Source organism: Triturus cristatus, chromosome 6 (genome assembly GCF_964204655.1).
Source record: "Triturus cristatus chromosome 6, aTriCri1.1, whole genome shotgun sequence".
Taxonomy (NCBI): domain Eukaryota; kingdom Metazoa; phylum Chordata; class Amphibia; order Caudata; family Salamandridae; genus Triturus; species Triturus cristatus.
In genome coordinates this window covers 230,800,909-230,819,173 of record NC_140589.1, presented here as the reverse complement: position 1 = coordinate 230,819,173, position 18,265 = coordinate 230,800,909, and the positions used below count along the sequence as shown (strand labels likewise).

The window sequence follows — 18,265 nt, the reverse complement described above, 5'->3', positions numbered from 1 at the left end:
ACCCCCCTTTCGTCTCACCCTTGGATTGAGCTTCTGTTTGTTGCAGCCTCCCAGCAACCAGACAAGGTACTGTGTTAACTTTTTCCTGCTCGAGGAGACCCTCTGCACAGCGTGAGATGCCTTTAACTGCTAACTCGCCTGAACGTTGCTCCCCGGATTCATATTTCCCTAGCTCATGACGACAATTAGCAAAGGGGACCCTTATAAACAACTGGCGCCGGGATATTACTTGTGAACTGATTAACCCATTTTATCCCAGTTAAGTTATGGGCAAACGGAAAGCTATGGAGGGCACAGCGGTGGGTTGTAGTAACAATAGTGGGGCAGGCAAGGGGAAAAAGGCAAGGAAAGTCCAGAAGCACGCAGCTAGCAACTGTGTCCTTGACAGAATTGATACCCTCATTAGCGAATGTGAGGATATCCTAGTATCAGAACCAACAGCGCCCCGCATTAATGGCCAACCTTCTCCTAACCACACCAGCCCCTCTCGCCCACCAATCATTCCAACAATGTTCCAAAAGCATCCTAGAAAAGAAAATCCCGACCATAACATTACTATACTAGTGGCTCACGCAAAAGGAAAGGCAAAAGGACAGGTAGAGGACACTAATTCGTCAGATTCCTTCACCGGTATTGACGAATGTGTACCTCGCCCCACCGTCCCCTGTTCAAATAGGTTTGCTCCACTGTCCACGCATGACACTGCCACAGATGCAGCACCTCAACTGCTAAGCTCATCACAAACACAAGGCAATGAAGAACCAACCTCTATATCACATGATACCGCTCAGCTTATTAATACCCTTAGGTCTGAGATAGCAACCATGAGACACATGATTGAAGATCTCACCGTACTGGTTAAAACCCTACTACCAACAACCCCACATCGCCATCAGCTTGCGAATCATCCACCTCACCACGACCAACATCTGCATGTGGCAACCAAGTTGCCTTCAATCGAAAGGGCAACAACAAGTGGTGCCTTCATTTCTCCTTCAACACTTCCCATAAACCCTGCCCTCCAAGCTTCGAAAGTAGATCACCATAATAAAGCAAAGGCCTACACATTTAAAGATCCTTGTAATCCAAAGGCCTATATACCTAAAGATCCCTCTAACCAAATTTCCCCTAGAGCTCGATTAGACCATGTAAGCTCCGCAGGTACAAGGACGAGAACATATCCCTTAGCTAAACCATCCCAGCAGACCCATTATCCACACACTGTTCCCCCGTAGCGTGGCCCAAAAATATTCATGACTAACGTCCCTAAGCTCAGCCCAAAGAACGCCCGCGAAAGTGATGACTCTTTAACAAACAAAGTCATTCACTGGATTCGCCACACCAGAGGGTGTCGCTCAGTGATACGTGAGGACATCACTAGGGCCCAAAGATGCTCGCCCCATGTGCAATCTTATGACTATATCGAACTCACACTTTCCACCACGGATCTGGCAGAGAATCTTCTCACATTAGAATATCGAACCTGCCCCCCTTCTACCTCATCCATACAGTTCAGACACACACAAACAATTACAGGGGGTTAGACAATTGACACCTTAGAGCAAGGGACATCCTTAGAATCAGTCGATTGACTACAGACAGTTCCCCATTCACACACGGATCTAAGCACTTCTACCTTAAGCACTACATGTAACCCCCATAACCTCTCATCCCACCCCGACGTACATGAACTAGCAACAATCATTTCGGGGAGGAAGGGCCCAAGTTACCATCTTGAAACATCACAGAGGCCCCCTGAGACAGGACCATGTACATTGCTAGACCACACTGAGGTGCCCGATCCCCTGATGCTGTCAAGTCAGATATCACTGAAAAACAACTCTAATTTTGCTATGGTCCCAAAGCTAAATAAGTTAAAGATTATGGTGCCGATCACGATCCTGTAAAAACCGGGTACGAACCGTCGGACGGAGCATATTCTCCGTCCGACGCGTACCCGGTCGTCAAAATATACAAACATGGAATTACGATTCGCACGGAAACACCATTTCCGTACGAATCGTACAAAACCCCGACCGACCAAAATAAACGTACAAATGCGATCCGGGAAAGCGCCGACGTGACGTCGGGACGCACGCAGCCTGCCATTCACGAACCAGGAATTACGATTCGCACCGACGTCATCCCGCACGGTGAATATTTTCCGGCTGCCAAAAACTGCCGGGAAATCAGGACGACGCGAACAAGGAGTACCGGTACGCGACGGACAGACAGGACGACGCGAACAAGGAGTACCCGTACACGACGGACAGACATGGACCCAAACCTACGTGTCATCCCGGCCCTCATAGCAGTCGACCTCCTCTACAGGTTCCGACGCAGACGCCGCAGAAGGTCAGAACAACAAAGGGAGGGGGGAAAGGGGGGGGTGGCAGGACCAGGGCAGCCCACAAAACCTCCACCCAAGTCACACAGCACACATGCCCTGGACATACCTGACCCTCAGGCCCTGGTCACTACGAGGGGGTGGGGGCGTGTCCAGCTAAGCCAGCGACCGCCACAACGGAAGTTCTTGACGGCGCGAACCGGCAACACAACCAGACAGGTACGTCCCGTACCCACGCCTTAAGAGCGTGTGTACAAGTCGTACCACGCCCACACCTACGTCACCCCAACAATGGCGGGACGGCTCGTACCCACGTGGCAACGGCCAGGGTACGGCCCGCACAAGCATCACATAGCGTGGGGACGGATATGTACGGACCGTACCCCCACCCCATATGCATGGAGAGTACCCCCAACCCCAACAGTGTAAGTACGACACGTACCCCCACCTGCGTATGCAAGGAGCGTACCCCCCACCCCAACAGTGTAAGTACGGCACGTACACCGACCCGCGTATGCAAGGAGCGCACCCCCCATGCCAGCAGTGTAAGTACGACACGTACCTCCACCCGCGTATGCATGGAGCGTACCCCCCACCCCATCAGTGTAAGTACGACCCGTACCCCCACCCGCGTACGTATGGAGCGTACCCCCATGCCAACAGTGTAAGTACGACACGTACCCCCACCCGCGTACGTATGGAGCGTACCCCCCACCCCAACAGTGTAAGTACGACACATACCCCCACCCGCGTATGCAAGGAGCGTACCCCCCATGCCAACAGTGTACGTACGACACATCCCCCCACCCGCGTATGCATGGAGCGTACACCCCACCCCAACAGTGTAAGTACGACCCGTACCCCCACCCGCGTACGTATGGAGCGTACGTCCACCCCAACAGTGTAAGTACTACCCGTACCCTCACCCGCGGACGTATGGAGCGTACCCCCCACCCCAACAGTGTAAGTATGACCCATACCCCCACCCGCGTACGTATGGAGCGTACCTCCACCCCAACAGTGTAAGTACGACCCGTACCCTCACCCGCGGACGTATGGAGCGTACCCCCACCCCAACAGTGTAAGTACGACCTGTACCCCCACCCGCGTACGTATGGAGCGTACCTCCACCCCAACAGTGTAAGTACGACCCGTACCCTCACCCGCGGACGTATGGAGCGTACCCCCCGCCCCAACAGTGTAAGTACGACCCGTACCCTCACCCGCGGACGTATGGAGCGTACCCCCCACCCCAACAGTGTAAGTACGACCCGTACCCTCACCCGCGGACGTATGGAGCGTACCCCCCACCCCAACAGTGTAAGTACGAACCGTACCCCCATGGAGCGAACCCACACACATGTATGGACTAAGCGTACATATTGTTAAATAGGAGGGGTGTGTGCCAATCGCTCCCAGCAGTGCCCAGAGTCAGGAGGGGTGGGTGCCTATCACTCCCAGCAGTGCCCAGAGACAGGAGGGGTGGGTGCCTATCACTCCCAGCAGTGCCCAGAGACAGGAGGGGTGGGTGCAGAGTCCTCCCAGCAGTGCCCAGAGACAGGAGGGGTGTGTGCAGAGTCCTCCCAGCAGTGCCCAGAGACAGGAGGGGTGGGTGCCTATCACTCCCAGCAGTGCCCAGAGACAGGAGGGGTGTGTGCAGAGTCCTCCCAGCAGTGCCCAGAGACAGGAGGGGTGGGTGCCTATCACTCCCAGCAGTGCCCAGAGACAGGAGGGGTGTGTGCAGAGTCCTCCCAGCAGTGCCCAGAGACAGGAGGGGTGGGTGCCTATCACTCCCAGCAGTGCCCAGAGACAACAGGGGTGGGTGCCTATCACTCCCAGCAGTGCCCAGAGACAGGAGGGGTGTGTGCAGAGTCCTCCCAGCAGTGCCCAGAGACAGGAGGGGTGTGTGCAGAGTCCTCCCAGCAGTGCCCAGAGGCAGGAGGGGTGGGTGCCTATCACTCCCAGCAGTGCCCAGAGTCAGGAGGGGTGTGTGCAGAGTCCTCCCAGCAGTGCCCAGAGACAGGAGGGGTGTGTGCCTAACACTTCCAGCAGTGCCCAGAGACAGGAGGGGTGTGTGCAGAGTCCTCCCAGCAGTGCCCAGAGACAGGAGGGGTGTGTGCAGAGTCCTCCCAGCAGTGCCCAGAGACAGGAGGGGTGTGTGCCAATTGCTCCCAGCAGTGCCCAGAGTCAGGAGGGGTTGGTGCCTATCACTCCCAGCAGTGCCCAGAGACAGGAGGGGTGCGTGCAGAGTCCTCCCAGCAGTGCCCAGAGACAGGAGGGGTGGGTGCCTATCACTCCCAGCAGTGCCCAGAGACAACAGGGGTGGGTGCCTATCACTCCCAGCAGTGCCCAGAGACAGGAGGGGTGACTGCAGAGTCCTCCCAGCAGTGCCCAGAGACAGGAGGGGTGTGTGCAGAGTCCTCCCAGCAGTGCCCAGAGACAGGAGGGGTGTGTGCAGAGTCCTCCCAGCAGTGCCCAGAGGCAGGAGGGGTGGGTGCCTATCACTCCCAGCAGTGCCCAGAGTCTGGAGGGGTGTGTGCAGAGTCCTCCCAGCAGTGCCCAGAGACAGGAGGAGTGTGTGCCTAACACTCATAGCAGTGCCCAGAGACAGGAGGGGTGTGTGCAGAGTCCTCCCAGCAGTGCCCAGAGGCAGGAGGGGTGGGTGCTTATCACTTCCAGCAGTGCCCAGAGACAGGAGGGGTGTGTGCAGAGTCCTCCCAGCAGTGCCCAGAGACAGGAGGGGTGTGTGCCTATCACTCCCAGCAGTGCCCAGAGACAGGAGGGGTGTGTGCCTAACACTCACAGCAGTGCCCATGAAACGCAAAGGGTGGAGTAGCCACAGATACCATGCCCACAAATTTCAGTCAGGTGCACAAAGACCCTGCAGTACATGTACCACATGTGTGCGAGGCTGGGAGTATACGCATGATTAGCGCAGAAAAGAATACATGTACACATGAAGTCATGTCAATAGTCCACATACACAAGTACAATGACTACCAAGAATGCCACGAATGATGCAGGTGGAGACATCGCTCAGCATGCATTTGCAAAGTAGAAGGAGTCCGTCACACACCCAGCTAATGTACACACAGCTCTGCGCTAAATATTGGGAACACCCTGCAGGGAAGATGTCAGGGTACACAGAGGAAGGAATACACCTTTGGACAATTTCACCATGCAGCAACTGCTTACATGAACACAGAAACCTAGCTAACACCGTGTGATGGCACACAGATCCCAGGGTCCCCCCTATGACCAGCACACTACTACATTTCCCACACAACCAACACATGATCACCACCCAAAATCATGTAGCAGCCCCACCAACAGCAATATCAGAAAAGCAGTAGTGTTCAAAGGAAACAAAAATGGCTTTAATCAGCATGATCAAAAATTGTATGTCCGTAGAAAGTTCAATATTTATAAAGCCCATAGGGCAGTCCAGAAGTCACAGCTGGATGGGGGACACAGTGGGATGCGTGTCACCTAGCTTGCCTGCACAGTTACATTCCGTCGTCTTCCACAGGGGTGAGGGCATCATGGGGGGGGGAAGAAACAGGCACCGCAGGGACAGGAGGGTGAAGGGTAGGCGTTGTGGGTGCAGGGATGGAGGACTCCACAACAGGGGGTGGGGCAGGGCCAAAGGCGGAGGCCAGGATCTCGCTGCACACCTTAGCAAGGTCCTCCAGGGAATCCCCTGCACCCAAAGGAACCACAGGCCCCAAGGAGGGGGGGGGGTCAGAGGGATGGGTCGCAGCGCCACTGGGGGAGGGTATAGACAGGGGGGGGAATCAACCACCCTGACCAAGGACTTCTTGACCGCTTGCGTGGTGGCGTCACTGTGGGGCTCAGGGACAGAGCGGCCATGAAGGAGTCTTTGGGGGAGATGTGGCCAGGAGAGCTGAGGGGAGGTGATTTGGAGGGAGTGGATTGGGTGGAATGCGGACTCCCACTCTGGCTGCGTGTCACATGTTTGCCCCCCGACCCAGTGGGTGTGCCTACTTCACCCTGTGTGTGCGTGTCAGGAGGTGTGCGGTGGACCTTCCCTGCTGGTGTGGTGCCTGTGTGTGGTGTGGTGGGCGCATGCTGACGTCTGGGTGTACGTGGGACAGGCATGGGAGTGGGAAGTGTGGATGGGGCAGGGGTAGGGGGTGGGACGTAGCGCTGCAGGAGACCCACTGCTGCAGTCAGTGTCGAGTCTATCGACCTCAGCAAGCTGCGTTGGTCAGCCTGCGATGAATGAATGCCCTCCAAGTATGCCTCCATGTTGTTGAGGACCTGGCTGTGGCCATGGAGGACATTAAGGATCGCAGCCTGACCAACCTGCAACTGCCACTGGATGTCCACAGACTCGGCATTGGCGGCAGCAGTGGAGACAGGGGCAGGGGGTGCGGTGCCTGGCAGGAAGGAGACATGTGGTGACCGGGCACGTTGGGAAGGGACACGAGCAAGTGGGAGGCGGCTGATGGCAATGGAGGGGGCGGGGCGAGATGTAGTGCCGCTGTCAGCTGCTGGTGCAGCCGCCGCCCACTCGGAGAGATCATCCTCGGACCCGTCAGCTTCATACTCTGTTGTGCCAGTCGACAGGTCCCCGGCTTCACTATCCTCCGCCTCAGTCCCACTTGATGTGCCAGCACCGATGTCACCGCTGGCACTGGTGCTCGGTCCCTCTGCTCCGTCTGTGCCCATGTCTCCCTCCGTGTCCCCCGACGATGCTGTGGGCAGGGTGAAGAGACAGAAATTAATCATACACCTGTATACATATGTCACATGAGTCCAATCTACATAGGTCACAGTGCATAGCCTGAAACAATAGAAGAGTTACATCTACAAAACAAGGTACATATGTAGGGCATGCAAGACACAGTTGTTTGACCCACCATGCCACCAAAAAACTATGGAGAGCATGACACAATAGCAAATGAGATGGAATGGAATTTTGAGTGAGGAGCACGGCCCTGGGGACAATCCAGCACTGCATCTGCACCACACAGCGTGGCAGGAAATAGGGATGAGCAGGGACCATATCCAGGAACAAGAGGCACATGCAGCATAGGTTAAACTGAAAACATGCCCACCATGACTGGCCCACTGCACCTTGAGTGCATGTCCAGACAAACATCACACACTGGCCAGTCCTAGCAAGGAGATATCAGGTTGTGACATGAAGGCCATGGCCGCACCACCCACCCCCTACATGAGACTATTATTTGGAGACACAGGAAGCACTTAGTCTGGGTGAAATACACATGGGATGCAACAAATCAAGGTTGCACACAAAATACCCAAGGTGCGCCTGTCCAAATATTCATGTACAAATGGGCATCATCAGATGATTGTAACAAGACACACAGGCAATGTCCACCGTGAGTATGAACAAGGAAAATCAGGTCAGTCTGTACAGTGGACACTTGTACTACATTTCACGTCAATATACATTTGGCCAGGGGACAATGGCACAGAGCACAACCTATGCTGTAGACACAGAGATTGTCAACATATTCAGATTACACACATGATAGCTAGGAAAATATGCCCCTGGGGACAGTGGTGGCCACACAACTCCATGCTCCTGAATGGGAATGACTGCAACACGCGCTACCATCCCCGCACTATGCATACCGCACACTCATGCACATCATGTCACAGGCCACCACATAGGACATGCGTGCTGTAAGGCCTCACACTTGAGAGACTAACTCCCATGTCTGGACTCAGCATTAGTGCCAACTGACATGGAACCCACAAGACCAGAACTGGACAAGGCACAGGCAAGGTCCCAAAACATGTTACACACCACCCCCACACATGATGCTGCAGGCATTGTACACGTGGAGAAGGTGCCAGGCTACATAACCTTGTGACGGAGTGACTTCACACAGACCAGGGAACACATTGCAAGGAGGGGAAGGGAGGCAGGAGAGCACTGCAATACTGTGGGTAACAGGATCTGCACAGCAACATTAAACCCTGGCAGTGCATCCATGGAACAGTGCACTTACAAATGCTGGTGAAACACAACAAACACACATGTACCTACCCCCTTCCTGCTGCTGCATCTCCTGTAAGCGCCTGTCCAAGTCTGGAAAGACCACCGCCAGCACACGCTTGTGGATGTGGGAGAGACGGCGGCGCCCGCGGTTCTTATGGCTCTCAGGTGAGTCCCCCAGCAGGACCCGTGCGATCCTCCGCGTCCAGCACCGGATATCCTGCCAGCGTTTCCTCACCTGGGACAGGCTCCGCCTCCGACCATCCGCACTCCTCACGGCACTGACGGCGGTCAGCCAGATCTGCTCCTTGGCAGAGGCGCCTACCTGTGAGGATGAACAAGTAACACTACATCAATACACCTGCAACATGTCACAGAGACACATATGGGAACAAATTAGCTGGTTACAACAAGGCATGTCATGCAGCCAACGCATTGCACCTTTGCCATAGGGACATACTCCTCTGGGGAAGGGCAAAAGCAGTACGTGCCAGTGAAAGTACACAGGTGGAATGAGGGCAAAGACACAATCAATTATCAAGGCTCACACTGTGCATCACACCCACCCCACTTGTCTCTGGGCACTGCTGGGAGGACTCTGCACACACCCCTCCTGACTCTGGGCACTGCTGGGAGGCCTCTGCACACACCCCTCCTGCCTCTGGGCACTGCTGGGAGTGATAGGCACACACCCCTCCTGTCTCTGGGCACTGCTGGGAGTGATAGGCACCCACCCCTCCTGTCTCTGGGCACTGCTGGGAGTGATAGGCACCCACCCCTCCTGTCTCTGGGCACTGCTGGGAGGACTCTGCACACACCCCTCCTGACTCTGGGCACTGCTGGGAGGCCTCTGCACACACCCCTCCTGCCTCTGGGCACTGCTGGGAGTGATAGGCACACACCCCTCCTGTCTCTGGGCACTGCTGGGAGTGATAGGCACCCACCCCTCCTGTCTCTGGGCCCTGCTGGGAGTGATAGGCACCCACCCCTCCTGTCTCTGGGCACTGCTGGGAGGACTCTGCACACACCCCTCCTGTCTCTGGGCACTGCTGGGAGTGATAGGCACCCACCCCTCCTGCCTCTGGGCACTGCTGGGAGTGATAGGCACACACCCCTCCTGTCTCTGGGCACTGCTGGGAGTGATAGGCACCCACCCCTCCTGTCTCTGGGCACTGCTGGGAGACATCAGGCATTCCCCCCCTGGGTCCCCCCTACAGTACATAGCATGTGTGTCACACCTGGACACAATGGCAGAAGTCACAGTCACAAAAAAAGGGACACAGTCTGTGCTAGTAGCTCTGCACTCACCTGATACCCTGGTCGCCCATACAGCAGGGGGTACTGTGGGAGGATCACATCCAGCAATGCCAGGTTCTCCTCCAGGGTGAATGGCTGTGACCTCTCCACAGACCTTGACATGGTTCCAGGGAATCAGGAGCAGCAGCAGTGTGGTAGAATCGAAATATGTGCAGGCAAGTGCTCCCTCATGGGACCTGGCTGCCTTATATCTGCCTTGCTGGCCTGTTTCATGCACAGGAGTACAGAGTGATTGGTCACTCACATTTGCATTCTATGTTTCCTCCAATCCCTTCAAACCTAGCACAGTCAGTGGGTTCTTATTGTGTTTTTTTCTTCAGCATGATGTAAACCCCACAAACACATTGCAACAAAGTAGATTCATTCCAACTGACTTCTGCTGTGCACCTTCCAGAACAAATTCAAACTTAAAAATTGGTCTCCATGACAACCTGCATGCATGTAGGCCTTAATACTTGTCCCTCATGTGTCCCCTATGTAAAATTGAGCTTCACCCACAGGTACGGTGCGTTCCGGGCCCCTAGGGCACCCCAAATGCATAGCAACGGCCCGTACACGCGTGTGTACGTTCACTATCACCATGGGTGTCCTCGCGTATGCGTACTCGTACTGGTACGGCCCGTACACACGCCTGTACGTTCATTATCACTACGAGTACGCATACGCGAGAACACCCATAGTGATAGTGAACGTACAGGCGTGTGTACGGTCCGTACCACTATGGGTGTTCTCGCGTATGCGTACTCGTACTGGTACGACCCGTACACACGCCTGTACGTGCACTATCACCATGGGTGTCCTCGCGTATGCGTACTCGTACTGGTACAGCCCGTACACACGCCTGTACGTGCACTATCACCATGGGTGTCCTCGCGTATGCGTACTCGTACTGGTACGGCCCGTACACACGCCTGTACGTTCACTATCACTACGAGTACGCATACGCGAGAACACCCATAGTGGTACGGCCCGTACACACGCCTGTACGTTCACTATCACTACGAGTACGCATAGGCGAGGACACCCATAGTGATAGTGAACGTACAGGCGTGTGTACGGGCCGTACCAGTACGAGTACGCATACGCGAGGACACCCATGGTGATAGTGAACGTACACGTGTGTGTACGGTCCGTACCACTATGGGTGTTCTCGCGTATGCGTACTTACTGACCGTACACATGCCTGTACGCTCACCATCACTATGGGTACACATACGGCAGCACTCCCATAGTGATATGGGAACGTACACAGGCACTCTTAGCAGCAGTACGGCGGTTTTCACACATCACAGTGGTGACAGGCAGCACACAGGAAGGAATAGGGCGGACATACTTGTCCATGGATGGACATCAAGGCATTGTCTGGGCAGTACTACATGTGTGGGGCACAGGTGTGACAGGCTGTGATGTGGCACATTACTCCTGAGTCGAGAAGGCACCAGATGTATGATGAGATGTGTACAGATGTAATGTGTCACGGTGCAATGTGTGCCAGGCATGCCCTTGACTCCTTTGACATGTGTGCATGTCGTACTGCACACTTGGGATGACCGACACTGGCATGGCACGGACACCAACACACGGAAGTGTCCCCTGATGCCCGGTACAGGGGTTACCACACCTGACTTGTCACTACCCACGGTGCACGATGTGACTATGTCATGTATGTGTGGGGGTTTCCCATTAGGTTGATGTTGGAGCACCCTCAAAAGCTGCAGCTGTTGCAGCAACCAACATGTGTCTGTGTGTACATTGACATTGCACACTGTTCCGCACACCGTGCCACATGTGGTATCGGATGTGAGGTGCGTATGTATGCATGGGACACGGAGTAGCGTAACAAGGACATGTCTGCATCCTCTCTATGAATGTGTGGTGAGTCATGACATGTGCACCTTCATGGCAAGGTGTGTGGGCTGTCCTAGTGTAATGTCATGTGACCTGTGGCTCTAGTGTTCCGCTACCAGTCTCTGCAATCGACATCCTACTTCTGCTGATGTGTGGGTGTATGTCACTCCTATCTTGCGTCTGGCTGTTCACTTGCACTGGGACACAGCTAATCCCATGCCATGGCATGTGGAGGTTCTCAATCTCCGTGTGTAGCTGGGTCTTGGCAGGAGTGTCACCTGGCAGCCATACGTGTCCAGGGCATGTGGCACATACCTGACTCTGTATGTCGCATATGTGTATAGACAGATTAACATGTGCTCAGGACAAATTATTTGTTGTTGTGGTGCACTCACTCTTCCTTGTCACTTCCAAATTACTGCAGAGCGCCGCCTCTTCCCCGACCAATTCCGGACTTGGCTGCCATGCGGGAGAATGATTGTATCCGGTGCTACCGCTTCCCCCAACGGTTGATTCTGGATTTGACGGCGAGACTGGCACCACACCTGCAACCGCTGCACAGGTATCCTACGGCACTGACACCCAAGCTGAAGGTAATGGCAGCCCTACATTTTCTAGCCACGGGTACCTTTCAAAATACCATAGCTCATGTTGGTGGCATGTCCCAGAGCATGTTCTGCCGTGTGCTGCATGATTTCTTAGAGGCCATGTTGATTCACCTGGATGACTTCATACATTTTCCTACCCCTGAAATGTTGACTGGGGTCAAGCGTGGATTCTATGCCCTGGGAGGGATGCCCCATGTCATTGGGTCCATAGATGGGACACATGTTGCTTTGGTACCACCACAGGCACAGGAGGTAGCGTACCGGAATTGCAAGCACTACCACTCCATCAATGCCCTTGTGGTGTGTCTGTCCAACATGGGGATTTCACATGTCTGTGCTCGTTTTCCAGGGTCAGCACACGATGCCTACATCATGAGGCGTAGCAGGGTGCCTGAAATGATGACGCAGCTGCGCAACGAACGAGCATGTGTTGTTGGTGGGTACAGTCTGTCTGTCCTGTATTTTGCGTAGACGTCCAGCACAACCGCTTCTCCTGTTCTAACGATGTCCATGTGCTTCCCATGTAGGGGACGCTGGCTATCCCAACATGCCATGGCTGATCACACATCTCCGCAACCCCATCACGCCGGCCCAGCTCCGCTACAACACCGCCCATGGCCGGACAAGGCGAGTGATAGAGAGGACGTTTGGCCTGCTGAAGAGCCGATTCAGGTGCCTACACAAGACCGGCGGCGCACTCCCATATGCCCCGGCGAAGGTCTGCAAAATCTTCATGGTCTGCTGCATGCTGCACAACATGGCAGTTGAGAAAGCTGTGCCACTCATCCTGGATCAAGATGACCAGGACCATCCACCCGTGGAGGACGAAGGGCTTGGCAATGGGGCTAGTGATGTGGAGGATGTGGAGCCGCAAGAGGACATCCGGACTCGGCTCATACGCGACTTCTTTGCTTAGTGGTGAGTACCAGTGTCTGAGTGTGCACGCATTGGTCCCCGTGTGGCATGTGTTGTGATGTGTGTCTCCACCTGCATGTATGGCACGTGAGTCAGAGGTGTGTGTGGGTGTGTCACTGGAGTGATGGTGCCAGTGATGGTTGTATTTCCCCAGTCATAATTGTGACCTAGCATGTTGTCATCCATACATGTGTCGAGTAAATGCACATGCAAGTGGCTGTGCTTTTTGTGGCTGACTTCTTGTGTGTCTCTATTCCCCAGGTACTTGCGCATGCCGTCTGCTGGTTGCATTGTTGTGGCACTGCTATTCCTCATGGACATGTCATCGTGTGCTGACTCAGCGTTACAGGCACGGACACGTTTGGAAGTCTCCTTAGGGTAAGGGATGCATCAGGGGTGTATTGGGTGTGGCAGTTGTTCACGATGTATGCACACTGCCCCTGTCGATGTTTGGTTCCTCTGCAGCCATGTTGCATCACCATGGTACACATGACATGCAGCTGGGTACACCTGAATAGATGGTCAGACTTGTTGACAGTCATCAGTGATGGGATAGTGGATTGTGATGATGGCATCAATGTGTGTAACACTGCCCTCGGACACATACGGTTTGCATTGGCTTGACATGCTGTGGGACTTCCACATCAGCGGATCAATGGTTAGCCGACACTTGTGTGCCAGTTCCATGGCTATCACGCATTTGTGCTGAAGAAGGGGGGTGCCAGTGTTGGACCCACATGTTACTCCACATGAAGTGTTCATGTGTACTTCAAGTTGCCTCTGCAATCCCGAAAACATGACTAATAAAGGTGTCCCTATGCCTCCAAGGTGCCTCTTCTCAGTCAATGCTGGTGTGTTGCCACGGGGCATCCAGCATGTCTGGCATGGTTTTCCCTGATAGTGGCTATGTGTCTATGTGTCGAGTGGCAAGATGCAAGCTGTTTGTGTGGGATGAGACTGTGTATTGTGCATGATGTCCATGACTGTGTGGGTATTGTGACATGTGCCATCCCCATGCATCCAACGTTGGCCAGGCCCCCATTATCTGCATCCACCGGACTCAAGCTTGCAGGACATGGTATTGCCACCTGTCTACACATACCTGGGTGCCCCCCAGGACACTGGACATGATCCCTGACCTCTGCGCATGACTGTTGCTGTACTCAATATGTCTGTCAGCACGGTTGTGCGGCCACCCCCTCAGCTGGTTGGGCCCATCACGGGTGTGTATGGTGCTCCATGTCTGTCTTGCCTAATACACTGTGACCCGTGTGTCCTGTGCCAGACTCAGGCCCCAGGGTGTGGATGATTGAAGTCAAAAGAGAACTCAGACATGTTTAGACTTTACAAGACACATGTAAGGTAATAATGCAACCAGCAGGCATCTTCTCTTCATGGTGTGACTTTTTATTTTAGTGGGGGGGGGGGGAGGTATGACATGAGGGGCTTTCCGGGTGTTTGGAATCCAAAGTTCAGTAGGGGAGTTGGTGTCCTTGCCATTTGAAATCCTCAGAGTCCATGCCACAGTCTTTGTCAACATTGGTCAGACAGTGACCAGCAAGGCCATGTGGCAGAGAATGTCTTTTGATGCTGTGCTGCTGTTGCTCCAGTGGGCCAGGTGCCAGGCCAGGTTTCCTGGGAGATGGTGCTGTAGCGCCGACCCTCACGGTCTTTTCCGTGGACGACCCGCCCTCCTGCGAGGACCCTCAGAAGCAGGCCGTGACGATGTTTGGGATGCTCCATCGGATGTTTCCTCCTCCTCCTCCTGATCCATCCCTGTGGGTGGTGATGTTCTACGCCTTCTGGCACAGGGAAGGTTGCCCATGTTGTCGGCCATCCGACGGAGTGCATCGTGAATTCCCGTGTACACCGTCACGAGCTCAGCCTGTCCGTCCTCCATCCTCCGTTGGTGTTGCAGTAGACAGGCATGTAGCTCCGCATGTTGCTGGGCCTGCTGGGTCTTGATCCCCTCGAGGACGGACACAACCTGGGCCAGGCCCGTGGTGTCCTGCCGGTATGTGTCCAGGATGTTTCGGACATGGGAATATACCGGATCCTCAGCCAACTGGTCAGGCTGGCTCCTCCGCCGTCCTCCACTCCCACCACCCCTGCCCACTTGCACCTGGCCTGCCCTTGTGGGCACATCGGGTCTCCGGGACCCCTGAGGGGTGGCATTGGCGTTGTCGCCTGCCTCCTCCTGGGTGCCCGGGACACCGTGTCCCTCCTGGCCAGCCTGGCTGCTTTGTGGTGGTGGGGCAGGGATCCTGGGTGTCTCCTGGGATGTGGCAGGAGTGGGGGTGGTGGTTGGCCCCGTTGTACCTGACGCAGGTGCTGCAGGTCGTTGGACACCAGAGGGGCCAGGTTGGTCGGGGTCGTCCACAGAGTGGTGAGAGTCGTCGCTGCCGGTGGGATCGGCCTCCCGCAGAGCCGGGTCCTGTGAGTCTTCCCCCCCAGTGTTGGGGGTTGAACCACGAGGTTGACCTGTGTGTGAGAGAGACAATGTTAATTTTGTTCCATGCAACATCCATGTTTCATCAGTTTCAAAGTTGGAACATTTCCTCTGGGAATTTGGATCTGTCTTGCATTCCACTCACAGTGCACTTGTGCATGGGTGTGTCCCTTGGGCACAGCTTTGGCGCCTTTAACTATGTGTGGCACAGTCTTACTTGCTGCATCAAGTGTGACTGCAGTCAGCAGTGGAGTGGGCAGGTGTGGCGAGCCGTGCATTGGCGCCTTCCGTGTTGCAATGTACGTGGGCACATGAAGTTGTTACACACACTTATATGATGCAGGTAGCTGTCGTTGTGCTCGTGCACAGGTTGTGACATGGCCCTGTGTTTTGCCATGGAGGAGAGGGGGGGTGCTGGCACTGGCCACCCTTGTCTACATGCACGCAGTCCACCTGCTGACGAGCAGACATTCCCACACACCACATGGCTGATTTGCTCTCCCTGTGTTTCCCTCCCTCTCTGTCCCCCTCTCCCTCCCTCTGTGTGTCAGCCTCCTCCCTCTGTCCGTCTCCCTGTGTCTCCCTCCCTCTCTCTCCCCCTCTCCCTCCCTCTCTGTCCCCCCTCCCTCCCTCTGTGTGTCACCCTCTGTCACCTCAGCCCAGCTTCCTGGGCACACACTGTTAGCAGATCTTTGAATGGCCCATGGCTTGTTGATGTGAGTTTGTTTCTGATCTCCAGGCACCCATTGGGTGTAGTGTGTGTCTCTGCGCTGCTGCTGTGGTGGTGTGTGCTGCCACTCTTTCACAGTGTTGGCTGTTCATTAGCTGCTGTCATGTGCAAAACAGTGCCTTCACCCCCATGTGTTAATGCAAGGCGTCCGCCATTTGCTGGCGAGTCTTTCCTGTGTGGGGACACACTGTTTGTCTGGCTGTGACCTAGGCCATATGGGCAGAGGGCATTGTTGTCTGCTTCTGAGTTGCACTATGTGATTTTTTGGGCCCACCCTCCCGCCATCCGGGTTACCGTGTCATGTGTTGGTGTCTTCTGTGGCCTGTGACTTGACATTGTCCAGCTGGGTTCATGGGGCATGGTGGCGCCAGTGGCATGTGCGTGTTCATGGAGTGTGGTTGAGTCATGCGATAGCTTGGGGTGGTTGCGTGCCTGTTTGTGAGTTTGGTTGTGGATGACGTTCCCCCCATGTGAGGTGCGTTGTTTGTGTACTCACCCGGGTCTCGGAGTCCTCCTAATCCTGCGACTGCCTCCACCGGCAGTATGGCCATCACCCTCTCCTCCCAGGGATGGTAGTGTACGGGTCTGCGGGACGGCCCTCCTCCAGTGACGTTGGCCTGGTTGTGTTCATCCGTCATCTTGGCTCGGACGCTCCTCCGCAGATCGTACCACCTGGCTTGGCATTCCTGCTTGTTCCTTCTGGTGTCCGCAACAGCATTCACAGCATCGACGATGGTCTGCCACATGGCTGTTTTTTCTGAAATGCTGGTCTGTCTGACCAATGTTCCAAAGAGCTGTGGCTCGACTCTGAGGATTTCATCGACAAGGACCTCCAACTCTCGGTTACTGAACTTTGGATTATTGTTAGTGGGCATGGTGAGGGGTGTGGGTGTGGATGGTTGGGGAGTGGGTGTGGATGGTTGTGGGTGTGTGGGTGTGGTTGTGCAGGTGTGTGTGTGAATGTGATGAGGGGGTGTTTGTGAAGGTGGTTGTGTGAAGGTGTGCAAGTGTAAGGTGTGGTGAAGCTTCTAGTTTGGTGCTGTAGGTTGTCTGTGGGGTCTGGCAGCAGTGAGTCTGTTGCAAAGGCTCATGGTTTGTGTGTGTGGGCCCTTTTTATTGGTCCATTGGTGGGTGTGGCTGTGTTTGAAGTTTGGGTGGGTGTGTTATAAGGAGTGGTGGTGTTTGGGGCCTCTGTTTGTTTTTGGCAGTTGCAGGTCAGTGAATGTGTTGTTTTGGTGGTTGTTGGACATGTTTAGTGGCTTTGTGCCATTCGAATGGTGTATTCTTGTGTTGTTTTGGTTTGTCCTGGTTGTGTACGTGCGTTTTTAGCGTGTGTACGGGGTGTACATGGGCCATTTTGTTGTACAGTGCTGTCCTTGTGTGTGGCTTGGTACGACTCGTACATGCGGTTGTGATGTTGGGGCCTGGGGTGCGCTCCGTACTTAGGAGGTTGTGGTGGGGGTACGACTCTGACGTACACGGGTGTACATACACGGGTGGGGGTACGACTCTAATGTACACGGGTGCACATACACGGGTGGGGTTACGACACGTACAGGGGTGTACATACACGGGGGGTACGACACGTACAGGGGTGTACATACACAGGTGGGGGTACGACTCTAATGTACATGGGTGCACATACACGGGTGGGGGTACGACACGTACAGGGGTGTACATACATGGGGGGTACGACACGTACAGGGGTGTACATACACGGGGGGTACGACACGTACATGGGTGTACATACACGGGTGGGGGTACGACTCTAATGTACACGGGTGCACATACACGGGTGGGGGTATGACACGTACAGGGGTGTACATACACGGGGGTACGACACGTACAGGGGTGTACATACACGGAGGGGTACGACACGTACAGGGGTGTACATACACGGGGGGTACGACACGTACAGGGGTGTACATACACGGGGGTATGACACGTACAGGGGTGTACATACACGGAGGGGTACGACACGTACAGGGGTGTACATACACGGGGGGTACGACACGTACAGGGGTGTACATACACGGGGGGGTACGACACGTACACGGGT

General features: G+C 54.9%; 1 protein-coding gene across 1 annotated transcript in view; it reads left to right on the top strand.

Annotated features, from left to right (window-relative positions):
- The window catches only part of LOC146816692 (uncharacterized), a 175,791-nt gene that overhangs the window by 125,427 nt on the left and 32,099 nt on the right, over positions 1-18,265 (top strand). The gene's annotated exons all lie outside the window — the stretch shown is intronic.